Source organism: Calliphora vicina, chromosome 4 (assembly GCF_958450345.1).
Source record: "Calliphora vicina chromosome 4, idCalVici1.1, whole genome shotgun sequence".
NCBI lineage: Eukaryota > Metazoa > Arthropoda > Insecta > Diptera > Calliphoridae > Calliphora > Calliphora vicina.
In genome coordinates, this window is record NC_088783.1 from 110,886,480 (window position 1) to 110,907,113 (window position 20,634).

General features: G+C 22.6%; 1 protein-coding gene across 3 annotated transcripts in view; it reads right to left on the reverse strand.

Moving 5' to 3' along the window:
• Imp (IGF-II mRNA-binding protein) overlaps nt 1–20,634 on the reverse strand; it is a 75,018-nt gene that overhangs the window by 35,462 nt on the left and 18,922 nt on the right. Inside the window, exon 1 of one of the 3 annotated variants that reach the window (XM_065508025.1) lies at nt 2,608–3,318. The exons of the other annotated variants lie outside the window; for them this stretch is intronic. The gene's annotated coding sequence lies outside the window, so the exon portion shown is untranslated. Of the gene's footprint in view, nt 1–2,607; nt 3,319–20,634 lie in introns of those variants that run through there. 3 annotated transcript variants of the gene reach the window in all.

Below are 20,634 nucleotides of genomic sequence, written 5' to 3' on the forward strand. Positions count from 1 at the left end.
ATTCAAAGGTTTCTGACAACTGAGTTAGGTCAATGACAGCAGAGTTTCTGATCTATTTGTATTTATCTATGGTTAAGTCTTTCTAACATGACATTTTTAAAGAAAAATCAAAAATTTTATTAATTTTGTTTTAAAAAAATCCCATGTTTTTAATAAAAATACAAATTTTGAGCAAATTTTAATGATTTTTTTTATAAAATTTTTAGATTTTATCAAATTTATTTAAAAAAATCTCTAGATTTATGAAAAACTATACTTTTGAGCCAGGTTTTGTTATTTAAATGATTCTTGTTTGATTTTCCTTTGAAATTTTATAAATTTTGTTTAAAAAATCCAAAAATTTTAACAAAAATACACTGTCAGAGCTATAGTCTTTCTTACATGAGTTCTATATAAACAATTTTATATTTTATAAAAAATTTTTTAAATATTTATTCAATTTTCTAAAATTCTAATAAAATTTTATCAATTTTGTATTAAAAAGTGCATTTTTTGTAACTCAAAAACACTTTTTGAAACAGGTCTTGATATTGGTATGATCCTTGTTTGATTTCCTATGAATTTTTATAAATTTTGTTTAAAAAAAAATCAAAAAATTTTAACAAAAATTTCAGAAATATATGGCAGAGACCTGCGCCGACTAAAATTCACGGCGGCGGCTGCTCAAAGCCGACTAAAGAATAACTACTCAAATTCTAAATAACTAAAAATTTAAAAAGTAAAATTCCAAAAATTTTATGAAATTACTATTGAACTTTTTTCAAAACAGCGGCTATTTTTAAGCCGAACAAATTTTCGGCGGCGGCGGCTTTTAAAATTTATCGACGGCTCGGCTCAGCCGGCTTACAGCCATTCGGCGCAAGTCTCTGCTATATGGTCCTTCCTATATGAGTTCTCTTTATAAATTTCAATATTTTTCTATATCTAATACAAATTTCAGTAAATATTTAATTAATTTACTAAAATCGTATTGAAAATAGCACTATTTGTAACTAAAATACACTTTTTGAACCAGATTTTGTTAATTTTCTGATTTTCCTATGAAATTTTGTTTAAAAAAATACACTTTCCCAGCTATATAGTCATTCCTACATGATTTCTGTAAAAAACTTTCTTTATTTTTTTCCATATTTTATGAAAACTGTTTTAAATATTTATTAAATTTACCAAAATTCTATTAAAATTTTTAAATTGTTTCAATATTGTATTAGAAACCCCATTGTTCTCCTGTTTTTGAACCAAAATTTATCAAATTTAATCCAAAGTTTATAACAAAATTGCAATTTTTGATTTATACCGACAATTTCATCTTTCCTTTATGATTTCTCTATAAAACTTTCTTTATTTTTTTCATATTTTATGAAAACTGTTTTAAATATTTATTAAATTAAGCAAAATTCTATTAAAATGTTTAAATTGTTTCAATATTCCATTTTTTGTAAAAACTGTATTAAATATTTAATAAATTAATCAAAATTCTATTAAAATGTTTTAATTATTTAAATTTTGTATTAAAAAACTCCTTGTTTATAACAAAAATAATGTTTTTGAATCAATATTGATCTATTTTGTTCCAAAGTTTAAAACAAAATTGCAATTTCTGATTTATACCGACAATTTCATCTTTCCTTTATGATTTCTCTATAAAACTTTCTTTATTTTTCTATATTTTATACAAATTTGATTAATATTTGTTCAATTTACTAAATTTTGAAAAAAATTTTATCGATTTTGTTCCCAAGTTTATACAAAAATTGCAATTTCTGATTTATATACCACAAATTCGTCTTTCCTTAATAATTTCTCTATAAAACTTTCTTTATTTTTCTTTAATTTATCAAAATTTTTGTTAAATATTTATTAAATTCTTTAAAATTTCATGAATTTTCTTTAAAATTTCATTAATTTCCTAGTAATTACTTTAGCTTGATGATATTTCCTAAACGTTTTTTTTTGGTATTTTGAAGATGACTTTTCATTTTCTCTAATGTTTTCAAAATAAATTCTAATTTTTGCCTATTTGTTTACTAATTATTCTATAAGCAAAGAAATTTTTGTAACAATAATAACGAAATCTTAAATTATTTATGATGCCCTTTGCCGATTTGTGGCGAAGATTTTGGAATCCCCACGAGATATAACCATTTACTACTATAAGCAAAGTTGTAGTAGAACAATAACAGCAACAACAACAAACAGACGGAAAGAAAAAAATAAATAAAAAAAATCAAATAAAACAAACGAAGCCTAAAGACGCCACCACTCCACTAAATAAACAACAAAAATAAATGGGCCCACCATTTACTTTATTCTCACACATTCTCTCGCTCTCACCAGTAGTAGAAGTAGTGTGAACAAAACCGAATAGAACACACACAAACTCGGCTTGTTGTTGAGCGCCAACAACAACAACACTAATAATAATACAGAAAAAAATGTATGGAAAAATAACGATTGCAACTATGTGTTGTGTTTGTTGTTGGTTTTGTATTATTTTGTTTGTTTGCCAGTGATGTTGTGTACTTGTTGTTGTTGTTGCTATTAGTGGGTTCTACAGTAAAGCAATGTTGGCTGTTTTTGCTGTATTTTAATACTTATTATTATTACTATTGTTGTTATTTTAGAATATGTATGTACGTAAGTACGTTGTTGTTGTTGTTAGTATTTTTTGATGATTACGTTAAATGCGCACGACGACGACGACGTTTTTTAATATTTTAATTTTATTTTCAATGTTGGCGGTTTGCTATGTTTTCGTTTTTAAAAAGAATTCTGTTTTTTCCGTAATTGTGTTTTATTTATTTTGTTTTTTTTTCTTTACTCTATAACGGTAAAAATGGTATTTCAATTTGCTCTCTGTAGTTTGTATTTTATTACAGGTTTTGCAAAAATATTTTACATATTTTTCGATTTATTTTTTGTTTTGCCAACAATATTAACACTTTATTTAATTTATATTCAATTGTATAAAGTAGTTTGCTCAATTTATATTAAATAAATTATCTTATTTTTCTTTTGTATTTCAAATATAATTTCTAGCTCTCTTTCAATTATTCTTTTTTCTTTCACTTTCTTTTTTTACACTTGGTTGTTGTGGGTTTGTATGTAGGTGCATGTGTTATAAAACGCAAAAAAACAACAATTTAATATTTATTTAATTTTTTGTCCGTTTTGTTTTCTTTTTTTTTATTTTTTGAGTGTGAGTGCCTTTTTAGACGGGGTAGAAAAAAACAACCGCAAAACGTGACGTACTAAACTAAACTAAATTGTTCATTTATACTCTTTAGTCGAGATACCCATACATTAACTAGGTACTACGCCACACTACTACGTGAAATGCTGCTGCAGCTGAGTGTAAAGAGCTGCTGCTGCAGAGCAGGAAAAACAATAACACCAACAACAACAACATACACCGGTTTATGTCATTAGACCGGATAGTAGAAATGGCTAATTGAGCAATTTTTTGTGTGCAAATTGCAGCGTTTTTAAGCACTAAATGGAAAATTTTCACAAATTTTGCTAAAAATTGGTAAATATTAATAGGAAATGGTATTATTAAACAGTTTTTTTTTTAAATTTAATTTTTTAAACAAAAATATAACTTGTAGAGCCAAAATTTAAAGGGTTAAACATAATTTCTTAAACAAAAAATAAACTAAAAATAGCTAGAATTAGAAAAATTCTAATACACAAAATTTCCTAAACAAAAAAATCCTAAAAAATTAATTTTGCTTTAAAATAAAAACCAAATATTAAAATTTTGTTTTAATTTGAAAGAGTTCAAACTTTATTTCGTAAACAAAAAATTATTTTGCTTTAAATCAAAAAATTTAATTTTAAAATTTTAAACATAATTTCCTAAACAAAAAATTGATTTTACTTTAAAATAAAGAAAATCATAAAATTGTATTTTAATTTCTATTTTGTAAAGAATTTTAGTTTTTCAAACTGGAAATTTTTTAAGGAAAATTAAAAATTTTAACAAGTTAAAGCTAAAATATTCACAATTTAAACCGAACCGAAAATTTAAATTTATATTAAATTCAAAATAAACAAAATATTTTTTCTAAAAAATTAATTTTGCTTTAAAATAAAAAAAGTTTAAAATTTTATTTTAATTTCTCCTTTTTAAAGAATTTAATTTTTTTGGAATCGAAATTTTTAAAGGCAAATTACAAATTTTAACAATTAAAAGCTGAAAAATTCACAATTTAAACCGAAACGAAAATTTTTAATTTAAATTAAATTCAAAATAAACAAAATATTTTTTCTAAAAAATTAATTTTGCTTTAAAATAAAAAAGTTTAAAATTTTATTTTAATTTCTCCTTTTTAAAGAATTTAATTTTTTTGAAATCGAAATTTTAAAAAGAATATTACAAATTTAAACGATTTAATGCTAAAAAATACACAATTTTATTTGAAACTAAAATTTTTAATTTAAATTCAAATCTTCACTAAACAAAATATTTTTTCTAAAAAATATTTTCCAGGGATTTCAGCATTTTAAGAGATTTTTGATTTTTTAAAACTGAAATTTTTTAAGGAAAATTACAAATTTGAAAAATTTAAAGCTGAAATATTCACAATTTAATTTTAAACGAAAATTTGAAATTAAATTCAATTCTTCCCTACTGTTTAACAAAAAGAAATAAACAAAATATTGTTCCTAAATAATATTTTCCAGGATTTTTGCATTTTAAGAGATTTTTTGATTTTTTAAAACTGAAATTATTTAACGAAAATTACAAATTTGAAAAATTTAAAGCTGAAATAACCAAATATTTTTTTTGAAATAACATTTTCAGGGAATTTCTTCATTTTAGGAGATTTTAGATTTTTTAAAACTGAAATATTTTAAGGAAAATTACAAATTTAAACAATTTAAAGCTAAAAAATACAAAATTTAATTCGAAACGAAAATTTTAAATTAAATTCAATTCTTCCTTAAGGTGTTTAATAATAAGAAATAAACCAAATATTTGTTTTAAATAATATTTTCCAGGAATTTCTTTATTTTAAGAGATTTTTGATTTTTCAAACCTGAAATTTTTAAAGGATTATCAATTAAAAGCTAAAAATCTAAAAAAAATTAATTACAAAATAAAACATTTTGAACCAGAATGCGAAAATTCGACATAAAGCTAGAATTTTCTGTATGGAAATTTTTCATAAAAAACAACAATTTCAAGGTTTGATCAAGATTCGAAGATTTCTAAGTTTTTTATTAATTTTCAAGTTTTCTGTAAAATGTTCAGTTACTGCTGTATAATTTCAAAATTATAAATTTTTTATTGTTTCTCATAATAATGAGGAGAGAAAACAGGAGTTTGGGGACACTCAGATTTGAAATTTTTGAAGAAACCTTAAAAATTTCATAGTTTTTGTATAAAAAATTAAAGATTCTAAAAATTTTAAGTTGAAAGCATTGCAAAATTATTTACTATTGTTCTATAATATGAAAATTAAACAATTTCATAATATTTTCATGAAAGTTCTGACTTTTGAACAAGCATTTTTTAGTTTGGAATTAAAAATGTTAGCATTTTTCAGGGGTTTTTAAAAAATTCTTTGTTTGAAAATCAAAAAAACATAGGAAAATGTTACGTTACATGTAAAATTTCTATATTTTTCTATTAAGGATTAACAATAGATAATTTTTAGTTAGTTTTTAGGAATTCGAAATTAAGTTCGAATTTTCGCAAATTTTTAAAATTTAAAAAAATTTTGAATTTTTTTAGTTTTAAAAATAGATATTTAATAATTTATACAAAAAAAATAAAATTTGTGGATTTTTCTATCAAAATTCCATGTTCGAAATTAAAAAAACTAAGGAAAATATTACAATTTACTTAAAAATTTACTAATTTCTTGTAAGAATGTCACAATAGAACATATTGTGTTAGTTTTTAACAATTCACAACTAACTAAGAATTTTCGAAAATTTTAAAAAAAGTTATCTTTCGATTTTTTTGAACAGAAATTTAGATTTCTCTTACTTTTATTAAATAATTATTACAAAAACTGTAAAAATTTGCAATTACATTGAAAAACTCTTTATTCGAAAATCAAAAAAACTGAGGAAATGTCTGAATTTTATCGTCATACATGTGAAAGATTAACAATAGAAGATTTGGTGTTAGTTTTATGAAATGCGAAATTAATTAATAAATTTAAATTTACATAATTAGTTATAAAACCTAATTTTTGTAAAATACTTTTAATAGTAATTATTATTTTAGTAAAATTTTTGAATTATTTTGAATAATTCTTTGTTTGAAAATTACAAAAACTTGAATTTTTTTTTCTTTGATATTAAGTTGAGACAAAAATATTATTTTTGTTAAAGGAAATTCCAAATTTTGTTAAAAATTGTTAAATTTCTAATTTTTTGGTTATAAAACTTGATAATTATAACATCATTAATACAAATTTTTATTTTTCCCTTGAAAATTCTTTAATCGATTATCAAAATGTCTTTGGAAATAATAGATTTTATTATTTTCCTGTTAAACAGCTATTACAAATGTAATTGTAATGAAAATTTTGTAAATACCTTTGAATTTTCGTATTTTAAAATATTTCCAGCGTTTTTTCTATAAATTTAATGGTTGTTAACACTTTTTCTATACTTAATACTTGTTGTTGCGGTTGTTGTTATTGTTATTTTATTGGTCCTCACTACAATGTTGTTGTTGTTTAACGTTAATTTTTTTGCATGGTTTTCTTAAGAAATGCTCTTGTGAGTTTTAAGAGTATTAAAACTCACACTCTCTGTCTGTTCCCATATACAGTTTTTCTCCGGCTCTGTTGTTTTGTTGCAATATTTAAAACAAAAATAGCAACAACATGATTGTAACAATGGTGCCAGATGGGTTAATTTATGATTTATAAGACATACGTTTTTTTTTATAAAAAAAGTAAAATTTTTTTAATTTTTATTTAATTATTTTGCTTAATTTTTTGGATTTTTATTTTTTTTACTGATTTTTTTATATCTCTCAACTAATCTGGCAGCTTTTAAGCTTTGTAATTTTGCTGAGTATTGCGAAATATAAAAAAGAGTGTTTATTTAAACACCCTCTTTAAATTAAAATAGTACGAGTGTATTTGTTGTTGTTGTTGTTAATTTTGCATGTTTCACATTTTTTATATTCAAAATGATTTCTCATTGGTTAGATAATGTTTTTATTATATTAATTTTAATCAGTTTTTTTTGTTTGTTTGTTTTGTTGTCTACTTCTCTGCTTTAGCAATGAGAGTGTTGTTATTGTTGTTTGCTGTTTAAAATAGGCAAAAAAAAAGTAGCATATTGTTTTAAAAATAGATTGTGTAGTGAAATGTTAGCGTTGTTTTTGTTTATGTGGAAGGGAGGGAGGTAGGTAGAAAGGGTTGTTAAAAAATATCACTGATTTAAATCAAAGAGTTTAGTTTTTTTATGAATGATTATGTTGTGATCTTTGTATTTGAGTTTTTTTTTTCTACTACATATTAGAAATTAACTGAAAGAAAACAACAAATTTCCTAGAGTCATAAAGTTCTTTGAACTTTCGAAAGTCATGTGATGATAAATTATGATTCAGAAACAATAATTTGTGAAAGCTTTTTTTGCTCTAAACATACTGTGGGCCATTAGCTAAAAGTGTCATTAATCTATTAAGACAAAAATTTGAAACAGATGATTAATTTTAAAACAATAATTTTGAAATTGAAATGAAAAGAAAAATAGAGACAGTGATAAATCATGCTGTGATATTTTTTGAGTCCCTAAATGGAAAATAATAGAATTTTTGTACGTTATTTTTATTTTCGAACATAGAAATTTTCAAGATAATAAGAAAATGTTGTTGGTGTTGAAATAACTATTAAAAATAATTAACAAAAATCGATATTATATTAATAAAAAGTGAAATTTCTTAAATTTTAGCCATATTCGAAAATTCGTACTTAATTTCGAACATACAAAAACCTGCACAAAGTGTTTTATTTGTGCCTAACAATACAAATATAATAAAATTTTTAATATAATTTTATAATTTTCCAAGATTTCTGATTTTCGAACATAGAAGTTTTTAAATTATAAAAAAAATGTTATTAATTTCGAATTGCAAATTCAAACAGCATAACAAAAATCATATTTTATAACCCAAAAAGTTGAAATTTGGCAATTTTTAGTGATGTTCGAAAATTCGAACTTAATTTCGAACTTCCAAAAACTAGCACAAATTGTTTTATTTTTGCTTTACAATACAAATATAATAAAATTGTTAATATAATTTTATAATTTCCCAAGATTTTGGAATTTCGAACATAGAATTTTTAATGATTTTAAAAAAATTTTATTTTTTTTGGAATGATTATTCAAAGAGCATAACAAAAATCATATTTTATAGCCCAAAAAGTTGAATATTGGCAATTTTTAGTGATGTTCGAAAATTCGAACTTAAATTCGAACTTCCAAAAACTAGCACAAAGTGTTTTATTTTAGCTTTACAATACAAATATAATAAAATTTTTAATATAATTTTATAATTTTCCAAGATTTTAGATTTTCGAACATAGAATTTTTAATGATTTTAAAAAAATTTTATTTTTTTTGAAATGATTTTTCAAATGGCACAACAAAAATCAAATTTTCTAACCCAAAAAGTTGAAATTTGGCAATTTTTAATGATGTTCGAAAATTCGAACTTAAATTCGAACTTCCAAAAACTAGCACAAAGTGTTTTATTTTAGCTTTACAATACAAATATAATAAAAATTTGAATATAATTTTATAATTTTCCAAGATTTTAGATTTTCGAACATAGAATTTTTAATGATTTTAAAAAAAAATTATTTTTTTTGGAATGATTTTTCTAACAGCATAACAAAAATCTAATTTTATAGCACAAAAAGTTGAAACTTGGCAGTTTTTAGCGATGTTCGAAAATTCGAACTTAATTTCGAACTTACAAAAACTAGCACATAATGTTTTATTTTTGCTTTACAATACAAATATAATAAAATTTTTAATATAATTTTATAATTTCCCAAGATTTTAACTTTTCGAACATAGAATTTTTTATGATTTTAAAAAAATTTAATTTTTTTTGGAATGATTTTTCAAACAGCATAACAAAAATCATATTTTATAACCCAAAAAATTGAAATTTGGCAATTTTTAGTGATGTTCGAAAATTCGAACTTAATTTCGAACTTCCAAAAACTAGCACAAAGTGTCTTATTTTTGCTTTACAATACAAATATAATAAAATTTTTAATATAATTTTATAATTTCCCAAGATTTTGGATTTTCGAACATAGAATTTTTTATGATTTTAAAAAAATTTTATTTTTTTTGGAATGATTTTTCAAACAGCATAACAAAAATCATATTTTATAACCCAAAAAGTTGAAATTTGGCAATTTTTAGTGATGTTCGAAAATTCGAACTTAATTTCGAACTTCCAAAAACTAGCACAAAGTGTTTTATTTATGCTTTACAATACAAATATAATAAAATTTTTAATATAATTTTATAATTTTCCAAGATTTTAGATTTTCGAACATAGAATTTTTAATGATTTTAAAAAAATTTTATTTTTTTTGGAATGATTATTCAAAGAGCATAACAAAAATCATATTTTATAACCCAAAAAGTTGAATCTTGGCAATTTTTAGTGATGTTCGAAAATTCGAACTTAATTTCGAACATACAAAAACCTGCACAAAGTGTTTTATTTTTGCTTTACAATACAAATATAATAAAATTTTTAATATAATTTTATAATTTCCCAAGATTTTAGATTTTCGAACATAGAATTTTTAATGATTTTAAAAAAATTTTATTTTTTTTGGAATGATTATTCAAAGAGCATAACAAAAATCATATTTTGTAAACCAAAAAGTTGAAATTTGACAATTTTTAGTGATGTTCGAAAATTCGAACTTAATTTCGAACTTCCAAAAACTAGCACAAAGTGTTTTATTTTTGCTTTACAATACAAATATAATAAAATTTTTAATATAATTTTATAATTTTCCAAGATTTTAGATTTTCGAACATAGAATTTTTAATGATTTTAAAAAAATTTAATTTTTTTTGGAATGATTTTTCAAACAGCATAACAAAAATCAAATTTTGTAACCCAAAAAGTTGAAATTTGGCAATTTTTAGTGATGTTCGAAAATTCGAACTTAATTTCGAACTTACAAAAACTAGCACAAAGTGTTTTATTTTTGCTTTACAATACAAATATAATAAAATTTGTAAACAAATTTTATAATTTTCTAAAATTTTAGATTTTCGAACATAGAAGTTTTTAAATTATAAAAAAAATTTTATTAATTTCGAATTGCTAATTCAAACAGCATAACAAAAATCATATTTTATAAACCAAAAAGTTGAAATTTGGCAATTTTTAGTGATGTTCGAAAATTCGAACTTTATTTCGAACTTACAAAAACTAGCACAAAGTGTTTTATTTTTACTTTACAAAACAAATATAATAAAATTTTTAATATAATTTTATAATTTCCCAAGATTTTGGATTTTCGAACATAGAATTTTTTATGATTTTAAAAAATTTTTATTTTTTTTGGAATGATTATTCAAACAGCATAACAAAAATCTAATTTTATAGCACAAAAAGTTGAAACTTGGCAGTTTTTAGCGATGTTCGAAAATTCGAACTTAATTTCGAATTTTCAAAATTTATACCAAAATATTTTGTTTTTGCTCTATTATATGAAAATAATAATTATTACTTTGCAAAGTGACATTTTCTCAGGTTTTTTGATTTTCGAACATAGAATTTTTAAAGGAAATTTTAAAATTTTATTATTTTTGTTAATAGAATTGAAAGTAGATTTCAAAAATCAACTTTTTGAGTTAAGTTCGAAAATTCGAAATTAAGTTCGAAAATTCGTAAAGCCTGGCAAAATGATCTCTTATAGCGGTAGTTTATGAAATAGATAAAATTTTTGTTGTTGATTTACATTTTCCAGGGTTTTTCCATATTCGAACATAGAATTCTTAAAGAAAAATTCCAAATTTTATAAATTTTATTGATAAAAATAAGACTAGATTACAAAAATCTACTTTCGAACTTGAAATTTAGTTTAATGCTCTTTTATTTTAGCGTTGTTGCAATAATTTCATTTTGTTCTTATTGATACTAATCTTAATGTTTATTTGGTATTTCCTGTATTTTGTGTGTATGATGGTAATTTTGACATGGTCGATGTTGGTTGTTGGCTGGCATGGTGTGTGGCTGGCTGGCTGGCTGGTGTTGCAGCAGCAGCATTTATTATGTGGCATTATTGTATAGTATTACTATGGTTCCATAAAACATCAGCTTAAGCGCGAAAATACAACATTTTGCATATATTTTTTTTTTCGTTGCTTTGAGCAAATATGTAAGTGCTATTTGTAGCTGTTGTAGTGTGGCACAAATTTTGTTGGTTTTTTTTTCAACATTTTGTTTTGTTTAGTTCTTTATTTTTCCATATAACTGGCTTTTTCGTTTAAACACTTACAGACACACCGACATAATTTAACTTATTCAATGAAATAATAAAAAAAAGGTACGAAAAAAGTACGAAGGCAAAAGTGTGTCATGGTGCGTCATGTGGCAACTGCATACTTATACATACACACACATACACAACAAGTTGTAAAAATATGAATGCAACAGAGGAAAAATAAGCAACAAAATAACAAATATTTTTATGAACAAGAAAAACTATATTTAAGCCGTTAAGAATTTGAAGGTTTTTTCTAAGAATTCTATGTTGGAAAGGTAAATAAATGGATTTTTGTATTCTTTATCATCAAAAATAATATTTTTTTTTGAATTTTCTTTAAGAATTCTATGTTCGAAAATTGAAAAATCCATTAAATTTTGGAAAAACAACAAAAATTTTTATATTTTCATAAACTACATGCATAACAGATTATTCTGCCATAATTTTTGGAATTTCGAAATTATGTTCGAATTTTCGAACATAACACAAAAAGTTGATTTTTGTGCTTTATTTTTGATTTTAAGCCCAAAAATAATAAAATTTTAAATTTTGGCCCACGAATTCCATGTTCGAAAATCAAAAAATCTATGAAAATGTAAAACAACAACAAAAATTTTATTATTTTTGTAATCTACAGCAATAATAAATCATTTTGTGATGGTTTTTAAAATTTCGAAATTAACTTCGAATTTTCGAACATGGCTCAAAAAGTAGATTTTTGTAATCTATTCTCAATTTTGTCTTCAAAAACAATAACATTTTAAATTTTTCTTTAAGATTTCTATGTTCGAAAATCGAAAAATCTATGAAAATGTAAAACAACAACAAAAATTTTATTGTTTTTGTTAACTACAGCAATAATAAATCACTTTGTGATGGTTTTTAAAATTTCGAAATTAACTAAAAAACATGGCTCAAAAAGTAGATTTTTGTAATCCTTTCTTAATTCTAAGCCTTAATATAATAAAACTTTTAATTTTTCCTTATGAATTCTATGTTCGAAAATAAAAAAATCTATGAAAATGTAGAACAACAACAAAAATTTTATTATTTTTGCAATCTACAGCAATAATAAACCATTTTGTGATGGTTTTTAAAATTTCGAAATTAATTTCGAATTTTCGAACATGGCTCAAAAATTCGATTTTTGTAATCTATTCTTAACTTTATCTTCAAAAACAATAAAATTTTAATTTTTTCTTTAAGATTTCTATGTTCGAAAATCGAAAAATCTATGAAAATGTAAAATAACAACAAAAATTTTTATATTTTTGTTGTCTACAGCAATAATAAACCATTTTGTGATGCTTTTTAAAATTTCGAAATTAATTTCGAATTTTCGAACATAGCTCAAAAATTCGATTTTTGTAATCCTTTCTTAATTCTATTAACAAAAATAATAAAATTTTAAATTTTTCTCTAAGAATTCTATGTTCGAATGTCAAAAAGTAAGTGAAAATGTTTTACAACAACAAAACTTTCATTATTTTTGTAATCTACAGCTATAATAAATCACTTTATGATGATTTTTAGAATTTCGAAATTCACAATGAATTTTCGATTTTTAGTTAAAAACTTTCAATTTACTTTATTTTTTCGGCTTGTACTTCAAAATGTTGTTTTTATTTTTGTTTCCTTCAATTTTCCCACACTTTAATCATTCATGCCGTGATTTAAAGCTTTAAATATCAGCACTGCTTAAGAATGAGTGAGTGAGAGAGTGTGTGAGTGGTATTTTTAACTTTAAGCTCTTCAAGTTTACTACCTGCCTTATAACCATTGTTGTTGTAGCTGTTCGACGATTGTCTTGTTTTCGTAATTTGGCATCCTTTTAAAATGAATTGAATGTATGAAAAAACGCGGGCGTTAAAACAGCAGCTTCTATTTAAATGTTTTTTTTTTGTTTACTTCCCTTACTTACCCTTTTACTTTTTCTAATACAAACTTGTTTGCACAAAAATTGTGCCAACAACTAAAAAATAAAAGGTTTTCGTTGAACGACAAATATGGAACAAATTCTTTTTTATGCTGCTTTGTCTCTCCTACATCTTTAAAACAACAACAATAAAATCTAGTGTTACTTCTAAGCTTTAAAATATTGTTCGATTTCTGGCAACATTAAGCCTCATACAAATGTACTATGTTGTTGCTATGTTAACAACATTTGAATGGTTGATGTTTAAATAATTGTTGTTCTTGTAGTAGTCTAAGGTATTTGAAGTGTAAAATCTACCAAAAAAAAAAAGACACCAGATCATTTGGTTTTAAAAAATCCCCAGAATTTACACTAAATGTTCGAAAAACTTATGAAAATATAAAACAACAATAGAATTTTTTATATTTTCATAAACTTTACACATAACGTATCATTTTGAAATTGTTTTCAGAAATTCGAACTTAATTTCGAATTTTCGAACTTAAGCCAAAAAGTAGATTTTTGTAATACTTTCTTAATTCTATTAACAAAAATTAAAAAAATTTTAATTTTTCTTTAGAAATTCTATGTTCGAAAATCGAAAAACTTGAGAAAATGTCACATTATTATACAATGATTATTATTTTCATAAAATACACCAAAAACAAAACATTTTGGCATAACTTTTAAAAATTCGAAATTAAGTTCGAATTTTCGAACTTAGGCAAAACTTCACAAAATTAAATTTTTTTCGTTATAAAATTAGTTTTATGTTATGTTGTTTTATAATTAAGAGAAAAATAGTGATTTTTTTAAATTTTCTATAAGAATTCTATGTTCGAAAATGGAAAAAATTATATTTGTATTATATAGCCTCTAGAGATCATTTTGAGCTAGTTTTTGTAACTTCGAAATTAAGTTCGAATTTTCGAACATTAATAAAAATTCACAAATTTCTTAATTCTCACTAATAAATTAGTTTTTTGTTAAGTAATTTTAAAAATTAAAGCAAAAATAGTTAGTTTTTAAATTTTTCTATAAGAATTCTATGTTCGAAAATGGAAAAACATAAGAAATAATTAATTTATATTCAAAATTTTATTATATTTGTATTATATAGCCTCTAGGGATCATTTTGAGCTAGTTTTTGGAAATTCGAAATTAAGTTCGAATTTTCGAACATTAATAAAAATTCACAAATTTCTTAATTCTCACTAATAAATTAGTTTTTTGTTAAGTAATTTTAAAAATTAAAGCAAAAATAGTTAGTTTTTAAATTTTTCTATAAGAATTCTATGTTCGAAAATCGAAAAACATAAGAAATAATTAATTTATATTTAAAATTTTATTATATTTGTATTATATAGCTTCTAGGGATAATTTTGAGCTAGTTTTTGGAAATTCGAAATTAAGTTCGAATTTTCGAACATTAATAAAAAATCACAAATTTCTTATTTCTCATTAATAAATTAGTTTTTTGTTAAGTACTTTTAAACATTAAAGCAAATATAGTAATTTTTTTTAATTTTCTTTAAGAATTCTATGTTCGAAAATCGAAAAACCTATGAAAATGTGGAAAAAATACAAAAAATTTTATATTTTCATAAACTAGATTAACAATAGATCACTTTGGCATTGTTTTTAAAAATTCGAAATTAAGTTCGAAATTTCGAACATAACCTAAAAAGTAGATTTTTGAAATCTACTCTTGATTCTATCCACTAAACTTATGCAATTTTTAATTTTTCTTCAAGAATTCTATGTTCGAAAATCAAAAAAAACATGAAAATGTAAAACAACAACAAACAATTTCATAGTTTCTTAACTTGCAGCCATAACAGATCATTTTGGCATACTTTTCAAAAATTCAAACTTAATTTCGAATTTTCGAACGCTTAAAATTTAAAAAAAACCCTGTATTTATTTTTTTCTAATCCCGACTTTACACTTTTAAACAATCCCTTAATCTGGCAATACCAACATAAATATGTGCACAAAATTATATAGGTAAAGTGGGCATAATACATACTTACACACACCTTCATACTCATATACTACATTCAAACAAATAAATAAATATTTTTTAATGTTTATTTTTTTCAGCTTCTTCTTGTTGTGTTTCTGTGTGCTGAATTTCTAAATTCATTCTCGAAAAGCAATACAATGAAATACACGAGTACAAAAATAAAACAAATTTTCATTCAAATTTTTTTTTCAGTTGTGGTTTTAGTTTGAAACTTGTTTTTTGTTGTTGTTGCTGCTGTTGTCGACAAAAAATTTGCTCAAATACAATTTTGTTTTATTTAGTGGAACTACTAAAACAACAACAAACGAACAAATAAAAAACAGCGTTAGATATTTTGCCGAATCTGGTTTCAGTTTTGAAATTGTAGTTGGTTATTTTCTGGTTGGTGGAAGTGGGTAGTGCAAAAATTAAACAACAATATATGAGCTAAAACGTAATAAAATCAACGAATAACCGATTATTAAAGACGAGTAACCATTTAAAAATTATGTTGTTCTTAGAAGAAATACAAAATTTAATGATACATTATAATGAATTTAGCTAAAAAATTATTTCTTTTTAAAAACAAATGAAAATTTTAGTGGTTACTTGAACTTAAAGCGAGTAACCATTTAATTCTCAAGAGATTTTTTATGAAAAAATTTGTAGCAAATTGAGAAAATATTCTTTAGAAGAGAAAAAACTAAAATTTGGGAATGAAATTTGGGGGAATTTTAAATGGTTACTTAAATCTAAAACGAGTAACCATTAAAAAGTTTGCAACTTTTTTATGAAAATTTATATTTTTTGTTCTAAAATGGTTTTTGATTTGCTAAAGATATTTTTTTAGTCTTTTTAAGAACCGGTTACGTTACTTGGATTTGTAACGAGTAATCATTTCAAAATTATGTTGTTCTTAGAAGAAATACAAAATTTAATGATACATTATAATGAATTTAGCTTAAAAATTATTTCTTTTTAAAAACAAATTAAAATTTTAGTGGTTACTTGAACTTAAAGCGAGTAACCATTTAATTCGCAAGAGATTTTTTATGAAAAAATGTGTACCAAATTGAGAAAATAGTCTTTAGAAGAGGTAAAATTAAAATTTGAAATAAAAGTGGGTGGAATTTTGAATGGTTACTTAAATCTAAAACGAGTAACCATTAAAAAGTTTGCAACTTTTTTATGAAAATTTATATTTTTTGTTCTAAAATTGTTTTTAATTTGCTAAATAAAATGTTTATGTTTTATTAAGAACCGGTTACTTGGATTTGTAACGAGTAACCATTTTAAATATATGGCTTGTTAAGAAGAAATTAATTTTTTTTTGCTTAAAACAAATGATTGTTCTAAAAAATTAAGTTTTATTTATTCAGTAATGAAAATGGTAGTGGTTACTTAAATTTTAAACGAGTAACCGTTTACTCTTAAGATATTTTATTGCTAAAAATTCCTAAAACATTTAGCAAATAGTTTTTTGTTAAGGAAATATTTAAATTTTAAACTAAAATTTATGTTTTTTAAAGTGGTTACTTAAATTAGAAACGAGTAACCATTAAAAAGTTTGCAATATTCTATTAAAATTGGAATATTTTACATCTCAAAATATTTATTATTTGTTTTATATATATTTTATGCGGTTTTACCAAATATTTAAAATCGGTTACTTGAGTAACCATTGAAAAGTTTGGAATATTCTATTAAAATTTATATATTTTACATCTCAAAATGTTTCTTATTTGTTTTATATATATTTTATGTGGTTTTATCAAATATTTAAAAACGGTTACTTAAGTAACCGTTTATTTAAAAAACTGTTTACCACAAAAATAACCTTTAAAAAGTGTTTATAACATGTTTATATAATTCTATTTAAAGTTTTAGCAATTTTTTTAAACTGATTTGTTTAATTCAGAGCGGTTACTTGGTTATTCGATTAATCGGGTAATCGATTATTCGTTACAATGTTATATTTTTAATTGTATATTAAAATTGGTTATAATATGTTTAGTTATTTTTGTATATCTGTGTTATTTAAATGTGGTTACTTGAGTAACCGTTTATTTGTTTTATGGTTTATTCAGTATTTTAGTTAGCAATAAGTCTTAAAATTGTGTTTTTTTGTTAAAAATATATTTTATTTTTATTTTAGCTGTATTTGGTACCGGTTACCCGTTTATTCAATTACTTTATTAACCGATTACTTAATTTGTTTTTATCAAATAGTTTTAAAATTGTTTTTTATAATGTTTTTTTGTTGCAAAATGTCTTTTATTTTGTTTTAAGTTATGTTTTTAGATGGTTACTTGTTTTACATTTAAAGTGAATAACCGATTACTTTTCGTTTTTTTGGGGGGAAATTGTCTTAAAATTGTTATTTTATGTTATAAGGATATTGTTTAAGGTTTATAAGCTTTTTGGTAGTGGTTACCCGGGTAACCATTTTAGTAAATAACCGATTACTTTTTGTTAATTTCAGCTAAACGTGTTAAAATTGTGTTTTAATGCTGTTGGAATACTTTGTTTGTCATGTTTTGTTTTATTAGTGGTTACTCGGTTACTCGGTTACTCATTTATTTTTTATTTTATGCAATTTTGTTTTTACCAAATTTTTTTATGTATTTCATTGCTACAATATAATTTATTGACATTTAGTTGCGGTTAAAGGTTTTTGATATTGATTTTCTCATTTCGATTTGATTATTTATTAATAATTTATGTTAATTATTTTTTTAGTGTTATTTGTTTACCATTGATGATGTTTCACAGTATGTAGTTTTTATTTTTTTTTTATTTTTTGCAACAAAACAAATAAAAATAACGACAAATTGTTAATAAAAATTCCGGTTTTCAAATAGTGATTTCAAGAGCATTTTTGACGTTTATTTTGTTCGTATGTTGTTTGTGTTTTGTCTGCTTCTGCACAGATATGTGACTTGTTTTCAAAAGAATTGTACAAAAATTATATAAAAAAATAAATTAAAAAGTGATTTTACGTTTCAATATGATTTCGGCAAAAGATAAAGAAACGAAAATTGCATGAATTAGCAATAAAATGTGTTATAATTTCAAAAATATGTGGTTTTGTATAACAGTTTAATGGTTTATAACAGTTTCATCAGATTTCCTGACATTTTAACAATCTTCTAGGAAATTTCTGATTTCCTAAGAAAAAGTTTTTAAAGCTTTCAAATTTATTTATTTGTATTCAATCGATCATGCTTTGAAAACCTCCCTTTTTAAATGAAAAGGATCATTTAATCCTTTATTAGGTTGTTTACTCTCTAATTCTCTTTCTACATCTCTTTCTCTACCTCTCTCTCTTTACAAATATTTCAAGGTTATTGTACTGATTTTTATTGAACTTATATTGATCTTCCACCATAAAAAACGATCGTTAAATCTTCTACAAAATTGATGTTCGTTTAAGAAACAAAAAAATAAACCAAACATTTCCAATGCCATGTTGTAGTATCAAATTTTTCTTAAAATTCCTGGAAATTTCTAATGATTTGAACAACATTTCTGTTGCAGTTGTTCAGCTCAATTCAATGATGAGTAACTAATGCCACCGTTTTGTGTTCCATAACCTTTTTTTTTAATTTGATCATGCAACTTGCTACACTGTACAAGGATTTCAAGGGTATAAATCAACAAAAAGCTTTAATAAAAGCTTTTTGTTTTGAGCTTCAGGCTAAACGGAAGGTGTTCAAGGCTACTAAAGGAATGTTTTTGTTTGTTTCGCCAGAATAAACAAATTTTAAGCAGAGATGAGAGTGAGAGAGAGAGAGAAAAGAGAGTTAAAAAGGAGAAGAATAAAGTACTTTTTGAAATCCTCTAACATGTCATAATAAAAACCTTGAAAAATCAAGAAAATAAATGGTTACTTTAATTTTAAAACAAGTAACCATGTAATAATATTGCAAATATTCACAAAAACTTAAATAAATAACAATTTTAGGCTTTATTGCAAAACATTTTTAAACGGTTACTTAAATAACAAACAAGTAACCGTTTAATCTAATCATGATTTATAAGCAAAAGTAATAAATTTATATTAAAATAAATAAATTTAAGCCCATAAATCCATTTTCAATAAAAAAATCATGAACATCTTAAACGGTTACTTAAGTAACCATTTAAGCCAGTCATAATTTATAAGCAAAAGTAATAAATCTATATTAAAATAAATAAATTTAAGCCATAAATCCATTTTTAATGAAAAAAATTTCCGGTTACTTGATTTTCCTAACGAGTAACCATTAATTTTTTCCAAGTTTCACATATTTAAACAAATGTTTTATATTATAAAGAAATTTCATTTAAAATTAAAATAATTTTTGTAAAAAAATTCAATAAAATTTCAATGGTTACTTTTATTTAAAACGAGTAACCATATAATTTATTAGAAATTCATAAGAAAAATTAACACATTAATCTCTAAATTAAATTGTAAAAGCTAATTTTTAAAAATTCCTTTACAAATAATAACAATTTAAAATGGTTACTTAATCCTAAAACGAGTAACCATATTAAAGTTTAGTAATTATTAAAAGAAATCCTCATAATTTAACATATACTAGCTATATTATTTAAATCCCTAAAAAAATAACTAAAAATTTTAAATGGTTACTTAAATTTTAAACGAGTAACCATGTAATCACTTCTAATTTCTTAAAACAAATCTATTTAAATCTTTTAAAATAAAATATGAAGTACAAAATTAAAGAAAAAAATCATTAAAATTAAAGAAAACCATATGGTTACTTAATTAAAACAACAAGTAACCATTTAATTTTTAGATTTTTCAACGAAAAATTGATATTTTTGTAATAGAAAGTAAAACAGCTTTTATTTAAAATTATTTTTTATTTTAAAAAGACAACAATTTTAATGGTTACTTAAAATTTTTAATGAGTAACCGTTTCATTTATAATATTTTTATGTCTAAAAACTGTATTTTTATTAAAGAAAATTCAAAGGTCTTTAATTAAAACCATTTTCCACATGAAAAAGATAAAAATATAATGGTTACTTAAATTTTAAACGAGTAACCGTTTGAAAAAAAAGTAATTTTTAATAAAATTTTGTAAATTTCTTTTTTAATAAATTTTTTAATTAATAAAACACAGTTTAATCGAATAAAATTTAGTTTTTGAACGAATAAAACCCGGGTTTTTAATCGATTAATCGGATTTTCTTAA